At 45.5% G+C, this 18948-nt stretch overlaps 1 long non-coding RNA gene across 2 annotated transcripts; it reads left to right on the forward strand.

The window, feature by feature from the left end:
• Window positions 1-2995: 2995 nt before the first annotated feature.
• LOC146052756 (uncharacterized) lies at window positions 2996-10586 on the forward strand. Of its 2 annotated transcripts, none has more exons than XR_014467636.1 (3): window positions 2996-3059; window positions 9033-9095; window positions 10371-10586. It is a non-coding gene; the product is annotated as an uncharacterized LOC146052756 (long non-coding RNA). The 2 variants fall into 2 exon arrangements; XR_014467637.1 differs by lacking the exon at window positions 2996-3059 and adding an exon at window positions 8466-8524.
• Window positions 10587-18948: the final 8362 nt, after the last annotated feature.

An 18948-nucleotide genomic window follows, 5' to 3' on the forward strand; every position in this document is an offset into this window, starting at 1 on the left:
TTTTGTCAAAAAGTTACAGTACAGTATATTCAGTGATGAAGCGCACATACTGTAGCGGTATAAAAGTGCAGCATCACCCATGTGCTCCCCCCAGTCCTCTGCCCCTGCAGCAGCATTCAGTTGGTCGACCTAAAGATGGTCGACAGTCATTAGGGCCTCACCACTAGGTCGACATACTGCAAGGTCCACATGGGACAAGGTCAACAAGTCATTAGGTCGACACAAGCATTAGGTCGGCATAGGATTTTTCACTGTTTAAAGAGCCGACAGGCGGTATTTCATGCCCTAATATCCACTAGGGCAGTGATGGCTAACCTTGACACTCCAGCTGTTATTGAACTACACATCCCAGCATGCCCTGCTACAGTTTTACTATTTGGCCATGCTAAAACTGATGCAGGGCATGCTGGGATGTGTAGTTCAACAACAGCTGGAGCGTTAAGGTTAGCCATCACTGCACTGGGGCATTGTGGGAGAATAAAATAGTGTGCCGAGTGCATGGACACTTAAAACTACAGTATGTCGACATTCGGGTAAAAAAAAACAGTGAAAAACCCCATGTAGACCTTTTGACTGTCGACCTAGACCATGTCGACCTAATGCTTGTGTCGACCTGATGACCTGTCGATCTTATCCCATGTCGACCTAGACACCTGTCGACCTTGCAGTATGTCGACCTTATGACTGTCGACAATCGACAGCACTTGTTCTCATTTTTGACATTTTCCCACAGTGACTCCGATTGCAGACGAGGGCACCCTTCCAGCCCCCACCGCCTCAGCCGCTCCATCTGAGAGTAAGTCCTGTCATTTCTTTATTGAGTTTGTGTTTTTTTTTTTTCTTTCTCTCCTACTGTAATTGTGTCTTTTGTTGGCGTGCCATTGGCCCACGCTGGTAGCGTCGGCCAATGGCAGCCTAGCGCAGCCCTGCGTAGTCAGCATTGTGTCCATGTCAGGGGGGTGGGGGTGAAGCGTTGCGCCAATGCCTCTGATGCACAAAAGGAGGCAATTGCCACTGGCAGTACTAGTGTACATCCGGTACTGCACTGGCAAATGCCTCCTTTTGAAACAACCACTATCCAGGGCAGCCGTAAGCAGGGAATGCGCAGCGGTATGTGTCCTATCCACTTTGGAGCAGAGTGGATTTTCTAAAGTACAGTATGGCGGGGGCAGCACTTTATAAAATTCAGTCCACGCCTTTTTGTAAAGCCACCCCCGCCCTATTTACAGTAATAAGAGTACGGTAAGTTTATTAACAGTAAACAGCACTTGTTCTCATTTTTGACATTTTCCCACAGTGACTCCGATTGCAGACCAGGGCACCCTTCCAGCCCCCACCGCCTCAGCCGCTCCATCTGAGAGTAAGTCCTGTCATTTCTTTATTGAGTTTGTGTTTTTTTTTTTTTTCTCTCCTACTGTAATTGTGTCTTTTGTTGGCGTGCCATTGGCCCACGCTGGTAGCGTCGGCCAATGGCAGCCTAGCGCAGCCCTGCGTAGTCAGCGTTGTGTCCATGTCAGGGGGGTGGAGCGTTGCGCCAATGCCTCTGATGCACAAAAGGAGGCAATTGCCACTGGCAGTACTAGTGTACATCCGGTACTGCACTGGCAAATGCCTCCTTTTGAAACAACCACTATCCAGGACAGCCGTAAGCAGGGAATGCGCAGCGGTACATTACAGTATGTGTCCTATCCACTTTGGAGCAGAGTGGATTTTCTAAAGAACAGTATGGCGGGCGCAGCACTTTATAAAATTCAGTCCACGCCTTTTTGTAAAGCCACCCCCGCCCTATTTACAGTAATAAGAGTACGGTAAGTTTATTAACAGTAAACAGCACTTGTTCTCATTTTTGACATTTTCCCACAGTGACTCCGATTGCAGACCAGGGCACCCTTCCAGCCCCCACCGCCTCAGTCGCTCCATCTGAGAGTAAGTCCTGTCATTTCTTTATTGAGTTTGTGTTTTTTTTTTCTTTCTCTCCTACTGTAATTGTGTCTTTTGTTGGCGTGCCATTGGCCCACGCTGGTAGCGTCGGCCAATGGCAGCCTAGCGCAGCCCTGCGTAGTCAGCGTTGTGTCCATGTCAGGGGGGTAGGGGTGGAGCGTTGCGCCAATGCCTCTGATGCACAAAAGGAGGCAATTGCCACTGGCAGTACTAGTGTACATCCGGTACTGCACTGGCAAATGCCTCCTTTTGAAACAACCACTATCCAGGACAGCCGTAAGCAGGGAATGCGCAGCGGTATGTGTCCTATCCACTTTGGAGCAGAGTGGATTTTCTAAAGTACAGTATGGCGGGCGCAGCACTTTATAAAATTCAGTCCACGCCTTTTTGTAAAGCCACCCCCGCCCTATTTACAGTAATAAGAGTACGGTAAGTTTATTAACAGTAAACAGCACTTGTTCTCATTTTTGACATTTTCCCACAGTGACTCCGATTGCAGACCAGGGCACCCTTCCAGCCCCCACCGCCTCAGCCGCTCCATCTGAGAGTAAGTCCTGTCATTTCTTTATTGAGTTTGTGTTTTTTTTTCTTTCTCTCCTACTGTAATTGTGTCTTTTGTTGGCGTGCCATTGGCCCACGCTGGTAGCGTCGGCCAATGGCAGCCTAGCGCAGCCCTGCGTAGTCAGCGTTGTGTCCATGTCAGGGGGGTGGGGGTGGAGCGTTGCGCCAATGCCTCTGATGCACAAAAGGAGGCAATTGCCACTGGCAGTACTAGTGTACATCCGGTACTGCACTGGCAAATGCCTCCTTTTGAAACAACCACTATCCAGGACAGCCGTAAGCAGGGAATGCGCAGCGGTACATTACAGTATGTGTCCTATCCACTTTGGAGCAGAGTGGATTTTCTAAAGAACAGTATGGCGGGGGCAGCACTTTATAAAATTCAGTCCACGCCTTTTTGTAAAGCCACCCCCGCCCTATTTACAGTAATAAGAGTACGGTAAGTTTATTAACAGTAAACAGCACTTGTTCTCATTTTTGACATTTTCCCACAGTGACTCCGATTGCAGACCAGGGCACCATAACAGCCCCCACCGCCTCAGCCGCTCCGTCTGAGAGTAAGTCCTGTCATTTCTTTATTGAGTTTGTGTTTTTTTTTTTTCTTTCTCTCCTAATTGTGTCTTTTCTTGGCGTGCCATTGGCCCACGCTGGTACCCTGCGGGCATTCTACAGGCCCCCCCACCAATTGTTAATGTTGATTTATTATGACAAATACTGTAAATGATAAATAAAAAACATTTTCCCATAGTGCCTCAGCTTGAAGACGAGGGCACCCTGCCCATGGAGGCCGAAACAGCTGCTCCGTCTGAGAGTAAGTCCTGTCATTTCTTTATTGAGTTTGTGTTTTTTTTTTCTTTCTCTCCTACTGTACAGTAATTGTGTCTTTTCTTGGCGTGCCATTGGCCCACGCTGGTACCCTGCGGGCATTCTACAGGCCCCCCCACCAATTGTTAATGTTGATTTATTATGACAAATACTGTAAATGATAAATAAAAAACATTTTCCCATAGTGCCTCAGCTTGAAGACGAGGGCACCCTGCCCATGGAGGCCGAAACAGCCGCTCCGTCTGAGAGTAAGTCCTGTCATTTCTTTATTGAGTTTGTGTTTTTTTTTTTCTTTCTCTCCTACTGTACAGTAATTGTGTCTTTTCTTGGCGTGCCATTGGCCCACGCTGGTACCCTGCGGGCATTCTACAGGCCCCCCCACCAATTGTTAATGTTGATTTATTATGACAAATACTGTAAATGATAAATAAAAAACATTTTCCCATAGTGCCTCAGCTTGAAGACGAGGGCACCCTGCCCATGGAGGCCGCCTCAGCCGCTCCGTCTGAGAGTAAGTCCTGTCATTTCTTTATTGAGTTTGTGTTTTTTTTTTCTCTCCTACTGTACAGTAATTGTGTGTTTTCTTGGCGTGCCATTGGCCGACGCTGGTAGCGTCGGCCAATGGCAGCCCTGCGTAGTCAGCGATGTGTCCATGTCAGGGGGGTGGGGGTGGAGCGTTGCGCCAATGCCTCTGATGCACAAAAGGAGGGAATTGCCACTGGCAGTACTAGTGTACATCCGGTACTGCACTGGCAAATGCCTCCTTTTGAAACAACCACTATCCAGGGCTGCCGTAAGCAGGGAATGCGCAGCGGTATGTGTCCTATCCACTTTGGAGCAGAGTGGATTTTCTAAAGTACAGTATGGCGGGCGCAGCACTTTATAAAATTCAGTCCACGCCTTTTTGTAAAGCCACCCCCGCCCTATTTACAGTAATAAGAGTACGTTAAGTTTATTAACAGTAAACAGCACTTGTTCTCATTTTTGACATTTTCCCACAGTGCCTCCGCTTCAAGACCAGGGCACCCTGCCCTGCGGGCATGCTATAGGCCCCCCCTCAAGCATCGCCACGATGCTAAGCAGTAAGTCCTGTCATTTCTTTATTGTGTTTTGTGTGTTTGAACTTGTGTAGTTTTTTGCCGTGCCGTTGGGCGACGCTGTCAGCATCGGCCAACGGCAGCCTAGCACAGTCAGCGTAGTGTCCCCGCGGGAGCCCTGCACAATTACCGTAATGTCCCCGTCGGGTACTGTAGCTCTGCGTCTCGTGCACAAAGGGGGTGGGGGTGGAGGCGTGCGGTACGTCTGATGCACGACGTTTTGACCTAGACATTATTTATCTACAGTATACAGTACTGCAATACTGTATACTCTACCATAACCTCAGTGATCACAGTAGTGTGTGTGAACTAATGTTTCAAAGGACACTCCAGTACAGTATACTGTAATGTACAGTACTGTAATTATTTTTACTCAGGACTTCAGAGGAGGATGGAAAGTGTACGCCCCAGAAGGTCTCCTCAAACTTTGGCAGCCAGTAAGTGTCCTCCCGACCTGTTCATACAGTACCCCCAGTATCCACGTTGACGTGGAGTCTATTTTATCAAGTGTGGTGGGCACAGCACTTTATTGAAAACAGTCCACAGCTTTTTTTTTTAACACCCCCTCCTCCCCATTTAGAGTAAGAATAATAACTTTACAGTACTGTATTTTAACAGCACATTTTATCATTTCCCCACAGTGCCAAGCCTAGAGGAAGACCAGGGCACCCTGCCCTTGCGGGCCGTTACAGCCCCCACCGCCTCAGCCGCTCCGTCTGAGAGTAAGTCCTCTCATTTCTTTATTGAGTTTGTGTTTTTTTTTTCTTTCTTTCCTAATTGTGTCTTTTTTTGGCATGCCATTGGCCCACGCTGGCAGCGTCGGCCAATGACAGCCTAGCGCAGCCCTGCGTAGTCAGCGTTGTGTCCATGTCAGGGGGGTGGGGGTGGAGCGTTGCGCCAATGCCTCTGATGCACAAAAGGAGGCAATTGCCACTGGCAGTACTAGTGTACTGTACATCCGGTACTGCACTGGCAAATGCCTCCTTTTGAAACAACCACTATCCAGGGCAGCCGTAAGCAGGGAAAGCGCAGCGGTACATTATGTGTCCTATCCTTTTTGGAGCGGAGTGGATTTTCCATTTTCTGGGTATTTGTGTTTTTTTATTTTTACTTTCAAATTTGTACTGTATCTTTTCTTGGCATGCAGTTGGCCGACGTAGTTTCCCTGCAGCAGCCCTTCGTAGTCATGCAAATTAGCGAGTAACTCTCACACAGTGCAGGTAAACGCCAGATCCCCTGCGCTGGTGGATGGGTAATCATGCGTGTACAATACTGTATTGCACAGGGGCCAATGTGTTTTATTATTTTTTACAGGGCCAGTCCAGAACAGACATCAGTGGCTGACCACCCCTCCTCGTCCTCGTTACCCCTTTGAATACACCAGTCCCTGTGCTTCCATCCGCCATGAAGAAGGTAAGCATTGCTGCGCATACTGTACAGTATAGTAGGTGTGCGTAGCCCATTTTATTAGGGGGTGCACCATTCCAGGGGCATGTCAATCACTGGACATGTCCATCACCGCCTATTATTACACAAAATGCCACACACTTTAATGCCCATTAGAGATACTGTAATTACACACACAGTAATGCCAATTCCACATACTGTAATGCCATGCACAGTAATGTCCATTCCACATAATGCCACACACAGTAATGCCCATTCCACATAATGCCACCCAACATACTGTACAGTACAGTAATGCCAATTACACATACAGTAATGCCACACACCATAATGGCCAACACTCATACTGTAATGCTACACACAGTAATGACCATTTTACATAATGCTACACACCATACTGCCCATTACACATTATGCCAGGGCTTGACCAATGTTTGTAAAACAGGGATAATAGAAAATGTGCGTTCCAATGGTGCACGTCAAAAATTTACACCGTAATGCCGATTACATGTCACACAGCCAATACATACTGTAGTATACCACATGCTATAATGCCCATTACACGTTATGCCACACACCGTAATGCCCATTGCACTGCAAACTGTGATGCCCTCACTGTGATGCCCATTACATGGTACACCTCACACTTCGTAATGCCTATTACATGTCACACAGACATTACACATTATGCCTCAGACCGTGATGCCCATTCAACATTAAGCCTCACACCGTGATGCCCATTACACATTATGCCACACACCATGCTGCCCATCACACATAATGGTACACACAGTAATGGCCATTACACAGAATGCTATACACTATAATGGCCATTACACATTAGGCCACATACTGTACTGTATTGCCCATTACACATTATTTGACACACATTATGCCACACACCGTAATGCCCATTACATACTGTACAGTATTATGCCACACAACTGCGGCTTACCTACAGTGCATTCTCATTGCTAGATGTTACATGCTTGATGCCAGGGATTTATTGCTCGATGCCAGGGATTACATCTTATTGCCCTGGTCTACATGCTCCATTCCAGGTGTCTCATGCTCGTTGCCAGAGGGTGTGAAATGCTAATTGCCAGGGGGGTGGGGTGAACTGCTCATTTCCAGGGGTAACATGCATTTTACCAGGGGTTCCATGCTACCTGAGAAGGGGGTGGTTAAATGCTAATTGACAGTGGAAGTTTCATGCTCATTGCTTGGGGGCACACTGCACACACTTTCAGGAAGCATTAAGCACTCTTCGTATCAGATACAGTACCTGCCGGAGCCGCAGCCTTCTTCCTTTTTAAACTGCATTGCCACATGCCAGAGCCACAGCAGCCTCCTTCCCTTTTGAGCTGCTGCGTATGCTGCACGTCATTTTTGTAAAGCCACCCCCGCCCTATTTACAGTAATAAGAGTACGGTAAGTTTATTAACAGTAAACAGCACTTGTTCTCATTTTTTACATTTTCCCACAGTGACTCCAATTGTAGACCAGGGCACCCTTCCAGCCCCCACCGCCTCAGCCGCTCCATCTGAGAGTAAGTCCTGTCATTTCTTTATTGAGTTTGTGTTTTTTTTTTCTTTCTCTCCTACTGTAATTGTGTCTTTTGTTGGCGTGCCATTGGCCCACGCTGGTAGCGTCGGCCAATGGCAGCCTAGCGCAGCCCTGCGTAGTCAGCATTGTGTCCATGTCAGGGGGGTGGGGGTGGAGCGTTGCGCCAATGCCTCTGATGCACAAAAGGAGGCAATTGCCACTGGCAGTACTAGTGTACATCCGGTACTGCACTGGCAAATGCCTCCTTTTGAAACAACCACTATCCAGGGCAGCCGTAAGCAGGGAATGCGCAGCGGTACATTACAGTATGTGTCCTATCCACTTTGGAGCAGAGTGGATTTTCAAAAGTACAGTATGGCGGGCGCAGCACTTTATAAAATTCAGTCCACGCCTTTTTGTAAAGCCACCCCCGCCCTATTTACAGTAATAAGAGTACGGTAAGTTTATTAACAGTAAACAGCACTTGTTCTCATTTTTGACATTTTCCCACAGTGACTCCAATTGTAGACCAGGGCACCCTTCCAGCCCCCACCGCCTCAGCCGCTCCATCTGAGAGTAAGTCCTGTCATTTCTTTATTGAGTTTGTGTTTTTTTTTTCTTTCTCTCCTACTGTAATTGTGTCTTTTGTTGGTGTGCCATTGGCCCACGCTGGTAGCGTCGGCCAATGGCAGCCTAGCGCAGCCCTGCGTAGTCAGCGTTGTGTCCATGTCAGGGGGGTGGGGGTGGAGCGTTGCGCCAATGCCTCTGATGCACAAAAGGAGGCAATTGCCACTGGCAGTACTAGTGTACATCCGGTACTGCACTGGCAAATGCCTCCTTTTGAAACAACCACTATCCAGGGCAGCCGTAAGCAGGGAATGCGCAGCGGTACATTACAGTATGTGTCCTATCCACTTTGGAGCAGAGTGGATTTTCAAAAGTACAGTATGGCGGGCGCAGCACTTTATAAAATTCAGTCCACGCCTTTTTGTAAAGCCACCCCCGCCCTATTTACAGTAATAAGAGTACGGTAAGTTTATTAACAGTAAACAGCACTTGTTCTCATTTTTGACATTTTCCCACAGTGACTCCAATTGTAGACCAGGGCACCCTTCCAGCCCCCACCGCCTCAGCCGCTCCATCTGAGAGTAAGTCCTGTCATTTCTTTATTGAGTTTTTTTTTTCTTTCTCTCCTACTGTAATTGTGTCTTTTGTTGGCGTGCCATTGGCCCACGCTGGTAGCGTCGGCCAATGGCAGCCTAGCGCAGCCCTGCGTAGTCAGCGTTGTGTCCATGTCAGGGGGGTGGGGGTGGAGCGTTGCGCCAATGCCTCTGATGCACAAAAGGAGGCAATTGACACTGGCAGTACTAGTGTACATCCGGTACTGCACTGGCAAATGCCTCCTTTTGAAACAACCACTATCCAGGGCAGCCGTAAGCAGGGAATGCGCAGCGGTACATTACAGTACAGCATGTGTCTTATCCACTTTGGAGCAGAGTGGATTTTCTAAAGTATAGTATGGTGGGCGCAGCACTTTATAAAATTCAGTCCACGCCTTTTTGTAAAGCCACCCCCTCCCTATTTACAGTAATAAGAGTACGGTAAGTTTATTAACAGTAAACAGCACTTGTTCTCATTTTTGACATTTTCCCACAGTGACTCCGATTGCAGACCAGGGCACCATAACAGCCCCCACCGCCTCAGCCGCTCCGTCTGAGAGTAAGTCCTGTCATTTCTTTATTGAGTTTGTGTTTTTTTTTTCTTCCTCTCCTAATTGTGTCTTTTCTTGGCGTGCCATTGGCCCACGCTGGTACCCTGCGGGCATTCTACAGGCCCCCCCACCAATTGTTAATGTTGATTTATTATGACCAAAGGACAATACTGTAAGTGAAAAGCCTAGGTTACGTATTATGTCCGTAACCAGCGTACCTTTTATACCTACAGTAGGTACAGTATGTGCGAACAAATCGTGGCGCAGCGTAGCGTACCTTTATTGTGTATTATACACCAAAGAACCAATACCTTAATAATAGATCCCTTCGCAGTACTCTGTCTCTAATCTGCGAATACACCTTTAAGGACAGTGTCCGTAATATACCTTATCGCTATACAGTATGCGAATAACAGACGAGACCACAGTATAGAAGTAAGGAGATAGAAACTCCGTAAATGACGTATTAAAGTCCCTAATGGACAAAAGGGGGTTACAGGAATAGGAAATAACAGGTATAACAAGTAATACAATAGTCTAACAATGAGTATAATAATCAAGCTCTGCTAGGGGAAGAAAAACAGACACAGGATACAATCAGCCAACAATACACCGTTACACGTTATGCCACACACCGTAATGCCCATTGCACTGCAAACTGTGATGCCCTCACTGTGATGCCCATTACATGGTACACCTCACACTTCGTAATGCCTATTACATGTCACACAGACATTACACATTATGCCTCAGACCGTGATGCCCATTCAACATTAAGCCTCACACCGTGATGCCCATTACACATTATGCCACACACCATGATGCCCATCACACATAATGGTACACACAGTAATGGCCATTACACAGAATGCTATACACTATAATGGCCATTACACATTAGGCCACATACTGTACTGTATTGCCCATTACACATTATTTGACACACATTATGCCACACACCGTAATGCCCATTACATACTGTACTGTACAGTATTATGCCACACAACTGCGGCTTACCTACAGTGCATTCTCATTGCTAGATGTTACATGCTTGATGCCAGGGATTTATTGCTCGATGCCAGGGATTACATCTTATTGCCCTGGCAGCAGCCTCCTTCCCTTTTGAGCTGCTGCCATATGCTGCACGTCATATCGCACACTTACTGTACTTTACAGTAATAACCATACAGTAACTAGTGTATTACAAGTAATAATAATAATAATAATAATACTACAGTAATAAAAACTTTATTTTTAAAGCATATTTTCTCATTTTTCCACAGTGCCAAGGGTACAAGAGGACGAGGCAGCCTCCACCCCTCATCCAAATCCACCCATGGATAGAGGTAAAGTACAGTACAGTACAGTATACTGTAGTAATAGTAATGCTTACTGTACTGTAAAGTACAGTATTCAACATGTACAGTATTTCTGTTCTAAAACTGTACATTGTTTGTTTGTTTATTTTCACAGAAGAATTAAGAAGAGTGGTGCAAATGCTGCAGGGGATAATAAATCATATTTTCAATTTATTATTACGATTAATATAATTTTTTTTTTTAATAAAAAATTTATAACAATCATTACTGTCAGTACGTTTCATTAAAGATGGTTTGCAGTTTGTAATTATTACAGTACAGTCTACTGGGCAGGTGTCAGTACAGTACATCTTTCCAAAACTTTACACAGTACCATACAATTCGAATCATGTGTGGGGACTTCAAATACAGTATAATAAAAAAGGTACTTATGTAGTATCTGGGCTGCCGATTTTTTGATTGTATGCCTTAAGTTAAGGCATACAATCAGATGCGATGCGATGCGATATCGCATCGCATCGCATCCGATATCGGATGCGATATCGGATGCGATGACCCGATTTTTCCATAGGAATCAATGTTAAAATGATTCCTATGGAAAAATGGGTCCTTTTCATACCCCTACTATCCAAGTGGGCATGGAGTTGGATATAAACCTGTGGCGAGCGTAGCGAGCCACCGAGCCCGAAGCGTGGCGAGCGAAGCGAGCCCCGCGAGGGGACGGTATTCGTCCCCTCGCGGGGCTCGCTTCGCTCGCCACGCTTCGGGCTCGGTGGCTCGCTACGCTCGCCACAGGTTTATATCCAACTCCATGCCCACTTGGATAGTAGGGGTATGAAAAGGACCCATTTTTCCCATTGAATTCCATGTTAAAATGGACTCAGTCCATTTTAACATTGATTCCTATGGAAAAATCGGGTCATCGCATCGCATCGCATCGAATCGCATGGTCGCATGCGATGCGATGCGATCTCCCGATCCGACCCGATTTAGAAATCGGCAGCCCAGTTACTACATAAGTACCATAAAAAATAAAATAAAAAAACACAGCACATTAATTTAAACAGGACAAAGTCATACAGTATTTTAGGTACAATAATTTAAAGTACTGTTGGTCACAACAAAGCTTTTTGCAAGGCAGTGGCTGTCCTTTGTTCTCTATCCAAAACACGCTTGATTTTGCTCATTGTAGAGTGGCATGTGGTGGATAAGGGGAGAAGAAAAAAGAATAGCATTAGTACTGAATGGTCACAAGGGTTTCGGGGGGGGGGGGGGGAGACATGTTGGCAGGGGAAGGGGATGGGAGAGAGATAATGTACAGTAAGATCATAAAACTTACTTTTTTTCCATTTCATTGCCTGTCCTTTGTTCTCTGTCCCAAACACGCTTGATTTTGCTCATGGTAGAGTGGCATGTGGTGGATAAGGGGAGAAGAAAAAAGAATAGCGTTAGTACTGAATGGTCACAAGGGTTTCGGGGGGGGGGGGGGAGACATGTTGGCAGGGGAAGGGGATGGGAGAGGGAGAGAGATAATGTACAGTATGATCATAAACGTAATTTTTTTCCATTTCATTGCAAGTCCTTTGTACTCTGTCCCAAACTCGCTTGATTTTGCTCATGGTAGAGTGGCATGTGGTGGATAAGGGGAGAAGAAAAAAGAATAGCGTTAGTACTGAATGGTCACAAGGATTTCGGGGGGGGGGGGGGGGGGAGACACATGTTGGCAGGGGAAGGGGATGGGAGAGAGGGAGAGAGATACAGTAATGTACAGTAAGATCATAAACTTACTTTTTTTCCATTTCATTGCCTGTCCTTTGTTCTGTGAGTACTGTAGATGCCAGTTTGAAGAGACGCTTCCAGTTGCTGTGCTACAGTAAGCACGTCCAGCGTGTAACTCTGGGCATCCGTAGCAATCCATTTAAAGTGTCCTTTATCTTTGTACAATCATCCTTTGTAAGCTCAAATTTCCCCATGAGCCGTGTCACTATATCGAGGCGCAGATTTTCTGGGATTGCAAATTTATTACGTTGACCATCAAAATTGACCCGATTGCACCAATTCTTATACAGGTCAAAAGAAACATGCTCTTGGAAAATCTGTTGTGCATAACGGTGCATTTCCATCTTCGCTGCTTCAAAGAGAGTGTTGACACCCTCAGCTGTGATGACTTTGAGTGGCATGTCAGGCAAGGAAATCCCCACAGCGCACAATTCTTTGGGTATGCTTCTAGGTGTTCTTTCATGTAGAGGTGATGTTCTTTGATGTTGAGGTAAGGTTGCGACGATCATATTTCCAGGGGACAATTGGGATGATGCAACCATTGCAGTGTCCATGTTGTTAGAGGCTTGGGATGGTGCATTGTGTCTGTCAGCCAACCAACCAGTGAGATGTCAGTGGGGTACTTGTTAAGTTGGTCTGACGTTGTTGTGTATCTGAAGCATTATGTGTGGCAGGCAACCAGTGAGATGACACTGGTGTTGTGTCCATGTTCACCAATTCATTTGGTAAAACAGTTTCTGTGTCCACGCTAGGGCTGGCCAATCGGTTGGATGAAGCTGGTGTCATCTCCAAATCAGAAAAGTGGAAAGATGTGGTTGGTTGGGTCATTTCCAAGTCAAAATCCTCTGTTTCAAATGCATCAGGGCAGTCAAATTGTGATTGTACTGGATTAGATGTTGTGGGTGTAATGGGTGGCCCTGTAGCAGCTTGCCATTGTTTGGCTTGAGCAAGCATGTCATTCAGACCTCCTGACAGCACTTTAATTTGTCCTGTCAGTACATGAATTTCCGCTTTCAGTTCATCCACATCCGGGTCATCTTGCCCAAAATGTCTCTCACCAGCCCTGTGCAGCTACATTGTGGTGGGTTGTGATCCAGAAAGTTAAGTTTCCTACGGGACGGTGATTGAGATTTTTGTTCAAGAGGTGTAATGTGAAGCTCCAAAGGGTGCAAGTCATTATCTACGGGAACTGACACATCTGTCACTGTGTTAATGTCTTGCTGTGCATCAGTGTTAATGTCTTGCACCAGACAGTCATCGTGCAATTCTCCTCTAGTCGCGAACAAAGACTTGTTCTTGGCCTTGGCATTTTTCCGTAGTTTGACAACAGGCAATTCTCCTCTAGTCGCGAACAAAGACTTGTTCTTGGCCTTGGCATTTTTCCGTAGTTTGACAACAGGAATATTTTCTTTTCCTGCTTTCTTCTTAACGATATTATTTTTAATGTTTGCGACTAATGCAGCCATTCTCTTGGGACATGCAAGTGTAGGTTCTCCAGAATAGAATTTTTTTGTTTTCACCATCTTCAGTAGGCAGTGCACTCTACAATACACAACAATAAGATTCAAGTTAATACAGTACATACAGTACAGTACAGTACATTAGTTACAGTACAATACAGTAGCATACAGTATTGTATTATGGTATTACAGTAGTGAAAATTAGGTACTTGTGACTTATTTGGGCGCCCGATTTTCTTCATCGCACCTAAAAATCGCGTCAAATTGCATCGCATACAATCATACAATTGACCCCATTTTTTATTGTATTCCCACCCTGATGGCTAAATGCCCCCATTGTTAACACCACCCCACTATCAACGCCAACCCGAAGCGTGGCGAGCGGCGGCGTTACGCGTCCTCCGACCTTTTCATACCCCCACTATCCACGTCGGCGTGGAGTAGATTTTATATACAGTAGTGTGGCGAGCGCAGCCGACGTGGATTGTGGGGGTATGAAAAGGTCGGAGGACGCGTAACGCCGCCGCTCGCCACGCTTCGGGTTGGCGTTGATAGTGGGGTGGCGTTAACAATGGGGGCATTTAGCCATCAGGGTGGGAATACAATTAAAAATGGGGTCTGGGGGGCCATTTCACATACTGTATGAAACAGGCATCTGGGTACATCTGTACATACAGTATTAAAATCGCATCAAATCGCATCGCATGCAATACAATAGCATACAATGCAACAGCAATTTTCTCTTCAAAGGAATTTCAAGGGAAATCGCATCAAATCGCATGCTTAGGGTACTGGCATACAATTTCAACATTGGCTGCCCAGATACTGTAAGTCACAAGTACCGAAAATTATGTGACCGTACTGCATAGACATGAGCTTTTTTTTTTCAATAAAAGGGATGAAGCGATAAACAAAAGTACAGTACGTTAACAGATGGGGCTTAGACAGACAGACTAGGAGGGGTGGAGGCAGGGGCGGGCTGGGCCGGGGGGCAGGGTGCCATCTGCCCCCCAGGCCGCTCTGGCAGGTGTGCTGCGGGACGCGCCGCCGCGCCCGTTTCTGAGGCCGCATTGCCGTTTTTTTTTTTTTTTCACTGCCGGCGGCCATGTTCCTGTGGTTTTTTAAATGATGTCTGCGGCCACAGGAACATGGCCGCCGGCCTCCACGGCTACGTGGAGGAGGGCTCCGGCCGGCAGCCTGTTCCCTCTTATCCCCAGTGGCAGTCGGCAGACGCTGGGTGCGGTGTGGACGTCATGACGTTGACGCCTCCCACCCACGCGTCTGCACTCAGAGACTGGAGGAAGGCTGGGGCCGCCCGCAGAGCAACTCATGGGGGACGCTTCAGGAGGCCGCAGAGAGGGGAACAGAAATTTGTGGAGCCGCAGCAGGACAGGAGGAGCCTGGTCGAGGATAAAACACAGGACAGTAGTAAGTTAACATGATCTAAAACGACATACAGTACAGTATCTGCTGTGCTGTTTCATGTATATTAATAATAATGCAATGACACCACAGGCTGCTCCACCTGTATAATAATTTGTGTCATGGCATTACTATTAATAATAGTAATGCCATGACACAAATTATTATACAGGGGGAGCAGCCTGTGGTCATGGCATTACTTTTATATCATACAGGTGGAGCACCCTGTGGTGTTATTATTATTGTACAGGGGGAGCAGCCTGTGGTGTCATGGCATTATGCCATGACACCACAGGCTGCTCCCTCTGCATAATAATAATAATGCCATGACACCACAGGCTGCTCCCCCTGTATAATATAAAAGTAATGCCATGACACCACAGGCTGCTCCCTCTGTATAATAATAATAATAATGCAATGACACCACAGGCTGCTCCCCCTGTATAATAATTTGTGTCATGGTATTACTATTGTTACAGTATATTATACAGCGGGAGTAGCCTGTGGTGTCATTGCATTATTATTATACAGCAGGAACAGCATGTGGTGTCATTGCATTATTATTATTATACAGAGGGAGCAGCCAGTGGTGTCATGGCATTACTTTTATATTATACAGGGGGAGCCACCTGTGGTTTCATAATTATTATTGTACAGGGGGAGCAGACTGTGGTGTCATGGCATTATGCCATGACACCACAGGCTGCTCCCTTTGTATAATAATAATGCCATGACACCACAGGCTGCTCCCCCTGTATAATAAAAAAGTAATGCCATGACACCACAGGCTGCTCCCTCTGTATAATAATAATAATAATGCAATGACACCACATGCTGTTCCTGCTGTATAATAATAATGCAATGAATTAATAAAAAATTTAATAAAAAAAAATAAAAAAATAAACTGGTACAGTATTCTGGTTCTCCGGATACGAACACCCACAGCTAGGGGATTTTGTACACAGCTAGGGGATTTTTTTTACACAAATACAGTATGACTGAGTCTGCGAAATAGTCTATTAATATGCGCAAAAATCCCCCCACCTGCGAAAAAATACGTTACTGTATTAACAGTATTACACCAACAGTATTTACAGTAGCACAGATTATACGAGAATACCCATAGTAGCAGCCTGCAGTAGCCCACCCTAATAGAGTATTGTCATCGCTAGTCGGGGATCTGCGGCCTATACACACCAGGCAATTTTAACACGTACAATATTCTAAATGGCGCTATCTCACTGCACTGTACTGTATGTGGCATCCATGTTGATCCCTAAAATGGCGGAAAATCACGATACCACGTGATCCTATTGCTGTGACTACTTCAATTACAAGTACAGTATGAATATTACGGACAATACCCCAATCCAGGATTTATTACACATTGGGCCTTATTTTGGTTCATTCTTTCTGACAAAATCCTTCTTAGATGGGCAAAACCATGTGCACTGCAGGTGGGGCAGATGTAACATGTGCAGAGAGAATTAGATTTGGGTGGGGTTTTACTTCAAAGTGAGATCTATATTGCAGTGTAAAAATAAAGCAGTCAGTATTTTCCCTGCACAGAAACAAAATTACTCACCCAAATCTAATTCTCTTTGCACATGTTACACCTGCCCCCCCTGCAGTGCACATGGTTTTGTCCATCTAAGAAGGATTTTGTCAGAAAGAATGAACCAAAATAAGGCCCATTGTACGGACAATACCCATAGCGGCAGCCTGCAGTAGCCTAATAAAGTATTCTCATCGCTAGTCGAGGAACTCAGGACCATACACACCAGGCAATTTTCAGATGAAAAACGTCTAGTGTGTATGATCCTCAAGAGAATCATGCACTGTTCATTATGGTACTTACTGTATGGTACAGTACCTGAGGCAGAAGTGCAGTAAGGGGGAGGGAAAGTTGATCCTGCCCTCGCAAATGTAGCGGGGGATCTGCGTCCCATACACACCAGGCAATTTTAACACATTGTACAATACTGTATTCCAAATGACGCTACTGTATTTCTACTGCACTGTGCAGCCATCTCGATTCCCAACATGGCTGAAAATCACGATACTGTATCACATGTGCTCCTATTACTGACTGAGCCTGCGAAACAGTCCGTAAACATGAGAAAAACAGCGGTCCCCTCGTTTGAGGAAAAAATACGTGTTTTACGGTATTACACCAATGGTATTACGGAGAGAACTAGTATTTAGCTGTCATCGCTAGTCGGGGATCTGCGGCCCATACACACCAGGCAATTTTAACACATTGTACAATATTCTCAATGGCGCTATCTCTACTGCACTGCACTGAACGTGTAAGCCATCAAAAATCACGATATCACTACTCCATACAGTATACAGTAAGTCTGCGAAACAGACTCTAGTATTTACGGACAATACCCATAGCGGCAGCCTGCAGTATCTGAATACAGTATACACAGCAGGCGATTGTATACAGTATTCTGCACTGGGTGCATTTGAACAGTAGGGAAAGAAGGGAAACATCTTCATTCAGGGAAGGGTGGGAACCGAGCGCTTCCGCGCAGGGACCGTTTTGTAGTGCTGCTTACTGTATACTGTAATGCAGCAATCAGTCAAATGTACAAATGACTGTACTACTGTGTAGTGTACTTACTGCTCCAGCGAGAAGATACAGTACTCTTCTTGCGGAAGGAAGGCAGTATGATGGTAACGCTTGGTAGAACAGGAACGCAGCAACAACTTGACTTTGGATTCAGCAGAATGAATAGTCCAGGTGTACAGGTACAATCTCGTGCTTGTATACAGGCAAGAGATGAAGAGACGATCCGTAGCAATTCTACACGGTTAGATGCAGAAAAACAAACTGGATAGTTTGACAATTTTAGTATCTGTAGCTGAATTTATGCTGGCAGAGACAAAGGAAATCCTTCATGAAGCTGATAGGTGCATTTGAATTATGTACAATTACCAGCGAAACAAAAAGGCAGACTGTAATTAACATATGACTGCAATCAACATCTTATTGTCTGAGGTGTCGGTCTGTGTCTGGAGAAATCTATTGTTGCGAAAAAAAAACGTTCTCTGTAGCGCAGTACAGTATGGGTATTAACTATCGTGTACATGGAGGCCTGCCATTGTGAATTTTTGTTTGTGGAAAAGTCCGAAAGAATTTGATAAGCACCAACTACTGTAACTACAGTACCTGTATTGGTTTAAAAAAAAAAAAGAACGTTTAAAAAAAAAATATATAATGTAACAAACTGAGGATCGAACTACTGATACTGAGATAGTGAAGCCGTGCCTCTACCCGCTAGGCCACTATTGCCTGTGATTTTATTGCTGGCAGATGGTTAGCATGGCTTCTGCACCAATCACATACAGTTCATGACCATCCAGTACTGTACGTCACTGCGGCTGCGAATAAAAGAAAATAACTCTGTCCGTAAAGTAAGGACAAAATCCGTAGTGTAAAGTATGATACTGTAGGTCCTCAAATAATGTTTTAAGTAGTCATCCAGCAATAGCAAAGGTTAGCATGGCTTCTGTACCAATTACATAAATGACCGTACGTAGCTGCTTCTGCGAATAAATACTGTACAAACTGTCCGTAAACTAAGGACAAGATCCGTAGTGAAAAGTGGCTGGTTAGCAAAGGTTAGCGAATTTTATCCCGAGACACGGTCCTCAAGGCAAGGAGTTTTACCTGAAAAGCTAAATCTATTTTGCGAAAAAAAACGTTCTCTGTAGCGCAGTATGTACAGTATGGGTATTAACTATCGTGTACATGGAGGCCTGCCATTGTGAATTTTTGTTTGTGGAAAAGTCCGAAAGAATTTGATAAGCACCAACTACTGTAACTACAGTACCTGTATTGGTTTAAAAAAAAAAAAAAAGAACGTTTAAAA

Source organism: Crinia signifera, unplaced genomic scaffold (assembly GCF_055691185.1).
Source record: "Crinia signifera unplaced genomic scaffold, ASM5569118v1 HAP2_SCAFFOLD_120, whole genome shotgun sequence".
In the NCBI taxonomy this organism is placed as follows: Eukaryota; Metazoa; Chordata; class Amphibia; order Anura; family Myobatrachidae; genus Crinia; species Crinia signifera.